General features: G+C 43.9%; 1 protein-coding gene across 4 annotated transcripts in view; it reads right to left on the bottom strand.

Annotated features, from left to right (window-relative positions):
* The window catches only part of raraa (retinoic acid receptor, alpha a), a 137,301-nt gene that overhangs the window by 16,456 nt on the left and 107,830 nt on the right, over positions 1-13,015 (bottom strand). Inside the window, exon 1 of one of the 4 annotated variants that reach the window (XM_034859940.1) lies at positions 6,037-6,041. The exons of the other annotated variants lie outside the window; for them this stretch is intronic. The gene's annotated coding sequence lies outside the window, so the exon portion shown is untranslated. Of the gene's footprint in view, positions 1-6,036; positions 6,042-13,015 lie in introns of those variants that run through there. 4 annotated transcript variants of the gene reach the window in all.

Here is a 13,015-nt window from a genome sequence, read left to right as displayed (position 1 = left end):
GGGGGGGTTAGTGAACACTATCAGATGGAGTGCTGACAGACATGCAGCATTATAATCATTACCAGTGGGATAAACAGTAAATCTCATGTACGCACGCACACAAACACACACAGCTTCACAACATCTAATACAAATCACCAGAATGAAAACAGAAATAGAAAAATAACAGAACCCGCAAGGACAACTTCTTGATCAGACATTTTCAGATCTGCCACAGGAAAAACTTTACAAAATATCTATAAAGAACAAACACTATTTTACACACACACACACACACACACACGCACGCACGCACGCACGCACGCACACACACAAACACACACCAATGAAACCAGCCTCTGCAGAGCAGTATTATTAATTGCTGAAATTATGTCCTGTGTGTACTGTATGTTTTGTGTGTTACAGCAAGAGGCTGCTTTAATAGCAGGGCTCAAAGACAGCAGGTTTTCTCCTCCTAATAGTCTTTTTTTAAGTATGAATGCTTGAACATAAAGTATAAAACATACACTGCGCCAGTCCCCATATGGACCAAAAAGTAAACCGAAAAGTAAAGTAAAAGTAAAGAGTGTGGATTGGTGGCTGGAGAGATGCCACTTCACCTCCTGGGCAGAGTGTAAATTGGAATATGGGGACTAATGAACAAATAAAAAAAAACAAAAAAAAACAAAAGCAACAAATAGCGCAGACGAGGCTAAGCATACTTCTCACTGCTTCTGACCAAGCAAGACAGGTCTTTAAAAACTTATTTACTGCTCCCAACCTAACACACAACTAATTCCATCTTATTCAATATCAGACCAGGGAACATGAAGAGGCTGAATATGCTCCGTCTTCATCCAATAAGCACTAATATGACAAACCAAACCACATGAAAGCGCTTTGCAGGCTCCCATATGTGATGCTCTTCTACATAGTAAACAAAAGCAGTCCAGGATTGTAGGGAAGTAACCCGCTGTTGCCTTCATCTAATATGTATTGGACTTTGACCTCAACATCCTGTGTGTTGCAAAACACGGCTCTTTAATCAAACATAAAAACACACAATCACAGCGGAGACCTACACCCTGTGGCCTATGGCCGACTATAAGTGTAAAATCCTGTTTTTAAATGGTAACTTTTTAAGCCAGCATGTGTGTTTTATACTGATGCCAATAGGATGCCTGAGTTTTGATATCCAAACTTTATACTGTCTGCTTATTTTTAATTTAAGAAAATAAGACACACTTCAAGAACTTGAAGTATGAAATTCTGTCCATATCCATAAAGGATCGTACTTTACACACATATGCAGTTTTGCAGCCCGGTTGCTCCACCCAGCATCATCAGCTCAACAGAAGCAGGATTGGGGAGGATGAGAAGCAGCTCAGGAGCTGCCTGCAGCTCAGTGTGTAAATAAGCCCTCTATATTTAAACAGATTGGGCTGGTTCAGCCGGCCCGTAGTACAGCTGGGACCCAGTCCACACAAACACGCTCGCATTGGATCCTGAAAACCAAATATCACAATATTTTTGACCAAATACCTCAATATCAACACCGCAAAGATTTTGTAGTGTTGACTATTGGGGCTTTCACAAAACATTTACATAATTAGATTTTTGATAAATAATTACCAGTAATGTGGATCTAATGACTAAGGGTGTTAGGGCAAACAATAGAACAGTTACAACAGTCCGGTATGTTCAGAAAATGACATGACTTTACTGTAATGCAGCCTTTAAAACCAGGAAAAGACACCACTTATGTCATATTACAATACTATGATATCCAAAAGCTAAGACAATATCAAGTCTCAGATCACGATATCGATATAATATTGATATATTGCCCAGCTCTTCACACAACTCTAATCAAACTGCACACTGGCCAATAAATAGCAAGAGTACAGTTTTTGTACCTCTCTTTCTCTCACATACAAACATGCACACTTTCCTATCCTTTTATAGTGACTATGTGCTGGCCAATCTCCACGTGCATGCAGCAGATGGTGCAAGGGAAGATTACATTCAGAACAACCAAAAGAAACAGACCTGATACCCAGATATGTTCAAGGCTTCCTGGATAAAATAACAGACAGAAGCACGGTACACCAAAATCCAGCCTCTCCAAAGCCTGTGTGTTATCTCTGCAGTCAGGAAAACACAAAGCATATCCAAGTGGGTTTCAAGTGACGCATGACAGTTAAGCTAACAGCAATACGGCTCACAATCCAACATAGTGACAGCCAATCAGGCCCAAGATATTAAAGACATTTCTTATATTAGGGCCCAGATGTCATATGCCACTTTGACACCAGTGACAACCTTTGCAAGCTTTTGGTGTAAATCAGTAAATCTGGGTTAAGGGCTGAAACTTTGGACCTCAGCCCTGAGTGAGACACTTATTATTTGCTTATACACAGGGATTATTTTGTGAAGAAATAGAAAATGTATTTGCTAGGGGTGTGCAAAAATAAAATGGATTCGTAGTCGAATCGCAATTATTAAAGCTCTACCAATTCCAAATTGATTCATAAAATTCCAAAAATGATTCCAAAAGGTTTTTTTTTTCTTTATTTTAATATTGTACGTCTATTGTAATCACATGATGGATAGATTTAAAGCGTGAGCCTAAAAATCGGAATGAAATCGTGACATTTTCTGAATCCTACGCCCCTAGTATTTTCACTATAAGGGAGAAGAAGAGAGAGTTTTCAGACGATGGAGGGCAAAGATGAAGGAAGGAAAGCAGGGAGGCACAAAAAGGCAAAGATGTGGACGAGACAAAGAAGTACAATGTGTTAGAAGACAGATATACAAAACACTAACAGATGAAGTGACAACAGAAGGGTAAACACACGGGGAGTAAAAGCAAGGCTGTATTCATTACTTTAGTCGTGTTCCTCTCTCGAGTTTGCGTGTGACACAAACAGCTGTCAGGAGAGTTATGCATATGGCAAGTAATAATGCACAGTTTTTTTTGCTGTGATAGAGGAGGTAAATTGGTAATCTTGTGCAAAGGAGGTAAAGGACTGAAAAGGAAAGGGAGAGAGATTCTTGCTTCTCATTGTCCTTTTGTTGGTGTCACTATGGGCCAGCTTTGCCCATACCACTGGGCCATGCAGTCACTGTGCTCATGTCAGACAAATGAAACTTAAATAGAGCATGGCATATTTTCTCATTAGCAAAAAACCATTCACAGTTTTCTGTGCTCTTCTGCCTCTCTTGATGTGAACTGATTACAGCTCTGCATTATTAGCGTGACCACAGAGCAATTCATCCATGTCAAAGCTTCCTTCAGTCGACAAACAGATGTGCCACCCACCCACACATGAATATGAAAACTTCATGCCTACATTTACACAGGCTTAGGGCTTTCCTGAAGCCATTTAAAAAGCCTCATTGGTCAGTTACACACACACACACACACACACACACACACACACGCACACGCACACGCACACGCACACGCACACGCACACGCACACGCACACGCACACACACGCACACACGCACACGCACACGCACGCACACACACACAGAATGCATAGTCTTAATGAGAGCACCCATGAAAATCTGGGACACAAGGACGAGAGTCTGTGAGGGGGCTGGCGACTGTAATTAAATACAATGGCTGGCTTCTGGAGCCTTGTCAAGCTGAGGCATGGAGCAAAACAATGGCAGGCCTGTGGACAGCAAGGCCGAAAGGCACAGCAGAGAGGACAGATCTACTTAGCCCTTCAGCAGCCCTCACCCAGGCATTATTCAACACCAGCCTGCATCCAAGCTCCGATCAACACCAACTATCATACAAGCTTGCCTATTGTGCGATCCACCATCATACGCACAAACACTGGAAGAACTAACTCACGCTCGCCTGGAGAGCTTTCCTCCATATCCTTGCAACATATTAATGCTGGAAATGTGCAAGTCTGGCAAAGATGGAGCCCCACCAGAGTCTGCAAAGTCAACACAGTAACTAATACCTCAATATCAGTCCTTTAGCCAAGAGAGAGGAACATGAATGGAAAATAGCACGCTGCTTTGCCTCAGGATACAAACACAAGAACCTGCAACCCTGAAAATAATGTTTAAATGAAAAACAGTAAGGAGGTACTGATAAGGAATCTATTGGTGAGGATGTGAAACATACACCGCACAAACCCTGTGGTCACTGCAACTGTTGTTAGCCCGACTGAATGAAGACTACAGCGTGGCGTGCTGTCAGACCAGACCAGTCAACCAACCTGACACTGCGGTGAAACAGCAGAAATCCATTTAAAGGCGGGTGTGTCTGTCTAACATCTGACCTCTGGCTGAAAGGCCTTTCTGCTCATTCTGGCACATTAAAAGTATTGGATGTATTGAATATTATTATGTTTCTAATTCTGAGTTTCATTGTTTTTAATTGGTCTAAACAATGTGTGAGTTAGCCATGAATTAACAACATACTTCTCATAAAACCATTTATTAATGACCAACATATCAAAACACCTTGTTTTAATTTCCTTAGTTCTTTCCTCAGACATTCACATATATAGAAGGGTAAAATACACTCGGTGTGTGCACGTGTAGGTGTGTGCACGTGCAGCCCCCCAGATATCTTAATAGCTTAATGTGGCATGATGTTCTTGGACTCAGAGCCAAAGCACCAGTGATTTAATTAAGTTCAAGTGTGAGTGGTCTGTAATGTCACTCTTCAGATTCACTTTGCATACATCATGAGCCACGAGAGCACTTAAAGAGAAACCGCGCCCTCACAGCCACATCCTCCGTAAGCAATTACAGCATGTCTGGACTTAAATGGACAAATATGCAAGACTGAAATGAAATCTATTCTGATGATGAACTAGCCAGAGCTGTAATATTGACATAAGATAGCCTGGCTAACATCAGCACTTCAAAGGCATTGAGACCACAGACGAAGAGACACACAAACACACAAGCCCAGCGGCTACTATCAAGCCTCCAGACTCTGTTGTCTCGGTCCAGAGCTGCTGAACAGTTCTTGAGGTTCAGCTCTGGGTTAGTCCCCTGAGATTTGATTACTTACTTCCCCACTGGTTACTGGGCCCAGCTGTGAAGCATATTAATGAGATTTCACCATCATTAGGAGGAAGATAACTACATTAGCAGGCTGGCTGCTTGGCTGGCTGGATAGAGGTAAAGAAAAGTGGAGAAAATGAAGCAGAGGGGATGGAGGAGAAGAAGGAGGGCTTTGACAGGGTCTTCCACTTTGTTGAATCCCACTCTATCACGGAGACCATTGTGTTCCCCTGACTTCTATTAGGTTATCTGGACACACACACACACACACACACACACACACACACACACACATATGCTTGCCATGTGTAAGATACATGGAAGGACATATACAGGTCCATTTGTCTTTCCATGCAGTGAGTGTGCAGGAGAGGAAACGCCAGACAGACCACCATGCCACAGGCTGCTGCATTAAGGCTCACTTTGAAGTCTGCTTAAAATAATGAAGTGGGATGGCCAATGAAACACAGGGGTAGTTACCGCCTTGCAAAAAAAACTAGGCTTTGTAGGCCAACGTATCATGCATGTCCATTAAAACGACTGTCAGCAACTTAAGAGCTTTTATGTGCAATGAAACAGACCAACAAGTGAGCAGAGAAGGGTATCACTCATGCATAGTGCTTGACTTTTGCTAAACATTCAGACATTATTTTTGGTTTCCAAGTCAGGAATGTGAGTAAGCAGCAGGGGAAACTAAGCACGCACACGCACACACACACACACACGAAATGCTTTGTCAGCACTCTTCAATTACTGAAGGGGGAAATGGGACTATTTCCTTGCTTACAGGGAAATCCTGCCATTCTCTTAATAAGTGTCATAACAGCTCTCCGCTGGAAATGGATGGGGCTCCATTCGCTGCTTTTACACTGATTACTGACAGCAAAGCCATGCACACCATCTAAATATGAGCGGGAGTATTGACGTGTGCATGCGTCATCCCGCGCTAGCAGGCATGCACAGACTGACAGCTGTTTGGTGGGGTGTGTTTGTGTTCAAACACGGAGTGTGAACAGTTATTGGAGGGAAGAGGGGGAGGAACCTGGCGACAGGGCAGACAGGCTTATGCGCGTGCGCACACACACACACACACACACACACACACACACACACACACACACACACACACACACACACACACACACACACACACACACACACACACACACACACAGACAGAGGAAGGAGAGCCAGTGGAGGTTGACATGGGGCAGTAGAGCAGACAGCAAGCCTTACGCCTCCTGTATACTTTGTAACTGAATCCGGCCCTTTCACCCATCTCCTGCCACTTTCCACTTTCATCTCCGCCCTTAGTCCTATGTGTCCCAATTATACAGCGCCTGACATTCTCCTCTTCCCATTGCACTACATCTAAGTCACAGGAAGTCCTATTACACTGCCAGCAAAAGGACCTCAAATCTGACAGTATCCAACACATGAATATCTGATTCATCTTCCACCCGAAGATTCTACGGATGCATTACAGTATTTAATAGTTTTAGATTGTTCTTGATTTCAAATGTTGTTAGGTTAGCAGCCCATTTGTCACTACTCCCACTCACGCTTGTTATTATTCCGTACAAAAGTGTGTGCCTGTTTCAGTGCGGGTGAGTTAGGAGGATTACTGAGCGCTTGTGCTCACCGCACCATAAGCTGCAGCATGTCTAGCTTGCAGTCTACCTTCTCAGTGTGGAGAGAGAGACGGGGAGCGAGAGAGGGAGAAGGCATGGGGACAGGGGGGCTGTCACTAATAATGAGCCTCCGAGCTCCATTGTTTCTAATAGAGTCATGATATATGTTTTAATTCAAATGTCTGAGACCATCACACTCATGGTGTAAGGCAGGAAGAGCATGTATCAAACTGAGAGCTTAATCTGATTCCGATAATTTTCTGTGGCACATGACACATCACTTCCACTTAAGAGAGTTCCTTGTGGTCTACATTTCAGAGAAATGACAGCCTTCTGTTGTATAACTATTGCAAATATTCAAATCTTACAAAAGGGAGCAGAAATTGATGTGACAGCTTGAGTTCTTAAAGGACTGTACAGAACGTTTGCGGCCACACTGGCTCCAAGACCAAAATTGTATGGCTAGTGCTCCAAACTGGTGCAAAATAACTCCCCCCATTGAGAGTGTTACGGCAAGAAAAACACATACGTGAGTGATATGTGGGGGTCTGAGCAGAGGCCCAAGGGCAAGGCGGTGCAGAGCAGGGAGTTTTTCTGACGATCCCTCCTTAACACTAAGAAATAGTGGGCCAGAAGTGGGGGAAACACCAGGTTGTGTTTAGCAGGGGTGATATATGGCATCTTTACATCTTGTTGAAGTGGGGGATGAATGTTGTATGTGGGTCTGTATGGGTAAATATGAGACGCCACATGCATATGTATTTATTCTGTTTGATTGCTTATAGAAACACAGCAAATGAAAACGTGCATGCTCATGCAAATAAGTGCAACTACCCGTTTGCATACTCAAGTGCATGTTGTGTGATATGTACCGTATTTATGTGCAAGAGTGAATGTCAGCATGTTTTATCAGCCCAGCGGCCCCCACCATGTTCCCGAGCCCTTCTCCAGGGGCCCAAGATAACTTCCCTCTCCACGCTGCCAGGCCTCGGAAATAACAACACACCAGGTTTTCCTATCACTGCTTCCCTTGCAAATGGAGGCAAAACTGAGAACATGTGTGGACAAACTAGGGAACGGGGGGAGGGACGGGCACCATGGGATCAAGCAGATGGCAAAGGTGAGGTCTACAGGGGCTAGACTTCTAGCAGCAACGTTGTGTTAACCGGAGTATCTGCTCTGTGCTGCTGCAGCCACATGCTAGCCTTTGGCACAGTTAATTATGAGTCTCCTAATAAATACAGAATGCCCAGGACATCTAAACCACACATACACTTTTTATTTTTATGCCCCCAATGTTTATGGAGCTGATTGTGAAAAACAAAAACATAACAGGCATCCGAAAACAGGTACCTTGCCAGAGAGACACACGAGTTCCCTGGCAACAACGCTCCCTTGCAACCCTGAGTAACAGTGTAACTCTACCCAGCAGCTGTCTATGCCTGCTGACTGACAGTGGGACTATGTGAGCTGGCACTTGCCCTGGGGTGACTGGAGATATTTGGCATGAGCTGATGGTGTGGAACATGGGGGTGGGCACTAGGGGGCATAAAGCAGCCCATGTCGGCCAGAGGATGCCAGAATGTGGGTAGATAGGCACAGCAATGTCATACTAGTGTGTGGGCATGAAGACTCTAAAACAGGATATCCAATGTAAGAGTGTGTGTGTTAGAATGTGAAAGTGTGTGTGCAGGATTCACTCAGGATACTGAACACACAGCTGGTACAGTACATGGCAGGTCTATCAAGATGGTCTGACAGCCCAAGGAGTCAATGCAAATGTTCAGTATTTTTTTTGTGCAGAGATATTTCAAATGTTGTCCGGTATGTGTGTGTTAGGGGCCAGTGGTGGAATAAACTAAGTATATTTACTCAAGTACTGTACTTAAGTACAAATTTGAGGTAATTGTACTTCCACTACATTTCAGAGAGAGATATTGTACTTTTTATTCCACTACAATAATTAGACAGCTTAAGTTACTAGTTACTTTAGAAAAAACTTGACATTTTTGTCACGCAAAACACATGTAGTTGAAAATAAGATGTTTGATTATAAATTAAACTACCCAACAATGGCTGGCCATTGGCTGGCCGTGGCTAATCCATGTGACCAGTAAAAGCAAGTGTTTGCCCTCAGTGGATCTGCCACTGAGCATGAATTTTCTCTGACATGACTGACCCACATTAAGAGACAGAGACAGGGCAAGAGAGCTGGGTGCAGCAAGAGAAAGGCTGGAAGAGAATAAAGACAGAGAAGAGAAGAGAGCATCTGGGGAAAAAGACACAACCGTTTCAAAAGCAAAGCCATGCATGCCGACACATTTGCTTTCAGACACTCTCTATAGAGTGGGAAAGGCAGATGTAACCACAGTATAACCTCCCTTTGTCAACTCCCTCAAGGCAAACGAATAATCCCTTCCTAGAGAGACTTGTAGTTGTAGCACCTTCTGGCACACGATTCAAGATCCACCAATGGATCATAACACCAACATGTGCGGTTGCAACCACAGCCCTTCACAAACCGTTCTTTAATGTTACAACTCTGACTGTGAAAATGGCTTCATGAAACATTAAGCCTCTCTTTTACAGAGTGCCTGCATTGGTTAATTTTAGAATTGTGCGTGAGTGGATGACTGTGTGCATGTATTATGTTTTTGCAATAAACTGTACTTATGCATACGAGGAGCCAGGAGGGTGCCAAAGAAACCCCAAACCTGGGCCTACCCAAACCAGAAACTCACTGTGTGCTCTAACAAAAGGTTCGGTTTTAGCTGTCTGATTGATGTTCTTCTCTCACAGCCACTTAGGATGAGTGTAACCAGCCAAATAAGCCTCTATTCCCTCTATTCACGTAAAATAAAGGTCAACGACATTACAAGCAACCTGTAATAAGGAGTCAAAGGGTCAGAGGCCTGAATATGTTCCTGTGACCTTAAAGTAATTACCAATTGCTGGGAGAGATACAAAGACACACAAAAGGTTGTATGTCTTTGAAAAACATTACAGCTGAAAAGATTCGTGCAAATATGATTTAGATTAGATGGCGATAATGAACACATTTCAATCATAGGGTGAAGAAGATAGAAGAAATAGCTCAACATGCATTACATCCGCCATGATGCTGTCTGCCTGCGCTGAAATTACATCCATACACATTAATCAGACCCTTTTCATCTTTATTGAGCCGAGTGCCACACACAGGGCCTCTCAGTGTTTGAAGGCCAAAGACCCTCATGAATGCTTATGATCGAGTGTTTGCTTTTCACTCACTCTAACAGAGAGGTTATCTGCCCATTGATACTCGCTAATCCAATATGACTGGCAGCTTTCAAGGCCCTTCGTTCTTAAGCGCATATTTAACAGTGGAGGAAGCAGGTCATAAATATGGAGGGGGGCAAAGCGCTATTTGCATTAGGAGGGCTGAAGTGGACTTGGAGAGGCCAGGAGGAGGTAAAACAAAAGGGGGGGGAACAAGGGATCAAGAGAGGAGGGAGAAAGAGGAGAGGCTCATGAGGATCTGGGGAGGAGAAGAGAGAGGATCACCAGGGACAGGCTTTGTCATGTTAAACTGCCTCTCTCGACTCCAGCTCTCCCTTTCCCCTCCTCTCTCTCTCTCTCTCTCTCTCTCTCTCGCTCTCTCTCTCTCTCTGTGTGTGTGTGTGGACAACACAATAGTCCATCACAGGGGGAAAAGATTACGAGGGTTTGATCTTCTCAACTTCAGGGCAGGAGCATGATTTTGGATGTGTGGGAGAGTGAATGCATGATTGTGTTCAATGACACTAAATAATGTGCCTTCTTACCAGACACCCATTTAGGTTTTTCACTTCATGTACTCGTCAACATGAGTTAGAGCTAATAGTTAAACTTGCTTGTAATTTTACCTCTGCCTTCAAGCCTCGGCAGGCTAAGGGTGCATTCCGCTACTGTACTTGAAACCCATAATGACAACAGTTCCCTTCATAAATTAGCTCAAAGTACCAATGTCAGGTTTGGACTTAAAAGCATATTACTGTGGATTTAAGTGGAGGTATTTGCAAAGGAGTGGCCAAGAAGATGCAGCAAGCATGCCATTATCCTGTCACTGGTCTGTTAAAGAGCTCAATCTTGCCGGGACCCGAGGAGTTTACTAGGTCAGCACACGGGTTAAAATGTCCTTGAAACCCCCAAGGAGACAGCTGACATATTTAGAATAGGCAGATGCAGAGGCACACAAGCTAGTTGCACAATGACACGGCAACACACAAAACAACCAATCGTCAATTCATAGGCTGAAATTAGTTGGCTGCACATGTGACCAAATAAGTAAAAGGGCTAATTCCACCAAAGATCACAGTTGTAGCTTTAGACACCTTAGGCTCACCACTGCCAGCCAGCCACTGTTCTCCTGCTCATGAACCCTAATGGTGACTGATGACACACATTTGATTCAGCTGTCTGACGTGCAGCGCCAGGGGGCTCCTTAGGGGAAGAATTGGGCAGAGCGAGAGGAGAGCGGGTGGGCGGGGAGAGGCAGACTCATTTTTCTTTAGTGCCAGCATTAATGTAAAACAAAAGTGAGGCGCTTGTCGATAGCACTGGGAGGTTAAGTTAGCTTGGTGTTTGGAAAAAAATGGCCAATGAGAGCAGGCAGAGTTATCAAGGGAGCGCAGTGGGATGTTACTAGATTTTATTGTTTAGCTTCCTCGGGTATCGGTTCTGGTTTTTCCCTTCTCCCTGTGTGTGTGTGTGTGTGTGTGTGTGTGTGTGTGTGTGTGTGTGTTGTCTGTGCCTCCACAGACACTAATTTCCTGCATGGATCCCTGACCTTTCCACATAGCCTGGGGGGGAGCCATTTAATCATGACACAGACAAAAACACACACCATTTCCTGTGATTTGGCTGTCCACCAGTCAGAGGGCTGGTTTTAGTGAGAAAAAGTTGATCTCTCCCTTTAATGTCAGTCGAGAAATAATTAGGTCTTTTGCACAGAACATTAATAAAATATTTTTTTTAAGCGGACTCAGTGGTGAACCGCCAGTGTGAACCGCTCAGTGATTGACTGGTTCACAGAGACAGCCTGTACGGAAACACTGGCAGAACTACAAACGTTTGTCACGGTTGTTATTTATCACTACATTCTTTACATTCAAATGTTGGTTTGCCCATTGCTCAAGATTGTGACTACAGTTTTCATAATAATAATGATAATAATAATAATGTATACTTTATTAGTCCCACAAGGGGAAATTACAATTCACTCTGTTGTTATTACACACATTACACACAGGATTCGAGGCTTTGCTCAAGAGCACCATGGCAATGCCCAGGAGGTGAACTGGCACCTCTCCAAGCTTCAAATATGCCCTTGACGTAAATATTTAAAGTGAAGGTTTCTAAAAGTTCTTCAAAGAGTAAACTGCAGAAAAATAATTTTTCCATGTGCACAGAGTTGCGTCCCTCCTCCATCTGTAAGTGCATGTGAAAAATACTAGTAAACAAAGACTAAATGTATGTTTGCGTGCATGCATGCATGGGACCATAGTTTCTGTCTATGTACACAGTAAACAGGCCTGCCAAAACAATAAGTGGAAGTAACCTGAGCCAAGCCCTCAGGTGAGCCTGGTGTTAATGCTCCCACTTCTCCCTCCTGTCCTCTTTCCCTCTGGGGTCCAGTTAACCCCAGCTGGCCTCTGTTGACTGCTATGTCTCTCTGCCTTGTGACGGGGGCCTCATTATGACACTGGAGGGAAAGAGGGGGGGGGGGGGGGGGGGGAGACTGGGTGCCGTTTATTGAGACCCAGTTCCTCTGCAAGTAGGAACACACGGCTCTCCCAGTTAACTCTGTCCATTAAGCTAAGTGGGGCCTATCAATTATTGAACAGATTCCAATGTATAATTCAAGGGATAAGGGAACCTGTCATGAACAACGACACACACAGGTGAGGAAAGAGTACCATACATTCAATCCAGAGTCAATGGTAATAATACCCATCTGTAAGCCAACATGTGTAATGAGATGAGGGGGGAAGTCGGGATGGAACGACAATACTAATGTCAATCTGTGATGAATAAGTAAACAGCCAGGCGTAAGGAAGAGGACCAACAGATTAGAGAAAGGGCAGATAAGAAGACAAAATGAGAAGATGGATAGTTATAGGAAGCGGGCTGCCACAGGGATGATGAGAAGACAAACTGATACAGACGCGGGAACTGTTGCGCATCATAGTGAGAATGTGAAAAACAAGCGTGGAGAAGACATTCTGCTCCAAAACATCTTGATTTATAAATCACACTGAATTGGAGAAACTGGGCTGAAAAATGAGAGAGGGAGGAGAGAGAAAATTAGGGCAGAAAATTCAAAGTGTGAGAAGGCAGCTTTA

This window comes from Etheostoma cragini, chromosome 21 (assembly GCF_013103735.1).
Source record: "Etheostoma cragini isolate CJK2018 chromosome 21, CSU_Ecrag_1.0, whole genome shotgun sequence".
In the NCBI taxonomy this organism is placed as follows: Eukaryota; Metazoa; Chordata; class Actinopteri; order Perciformes; family Percidae; genus Etheostoma; species Etheostoma cragini.
Note: the sequence above shows the minus strand (reverse complement) of the source record. Positions and strands in the feature narration are given on the sequence as shown.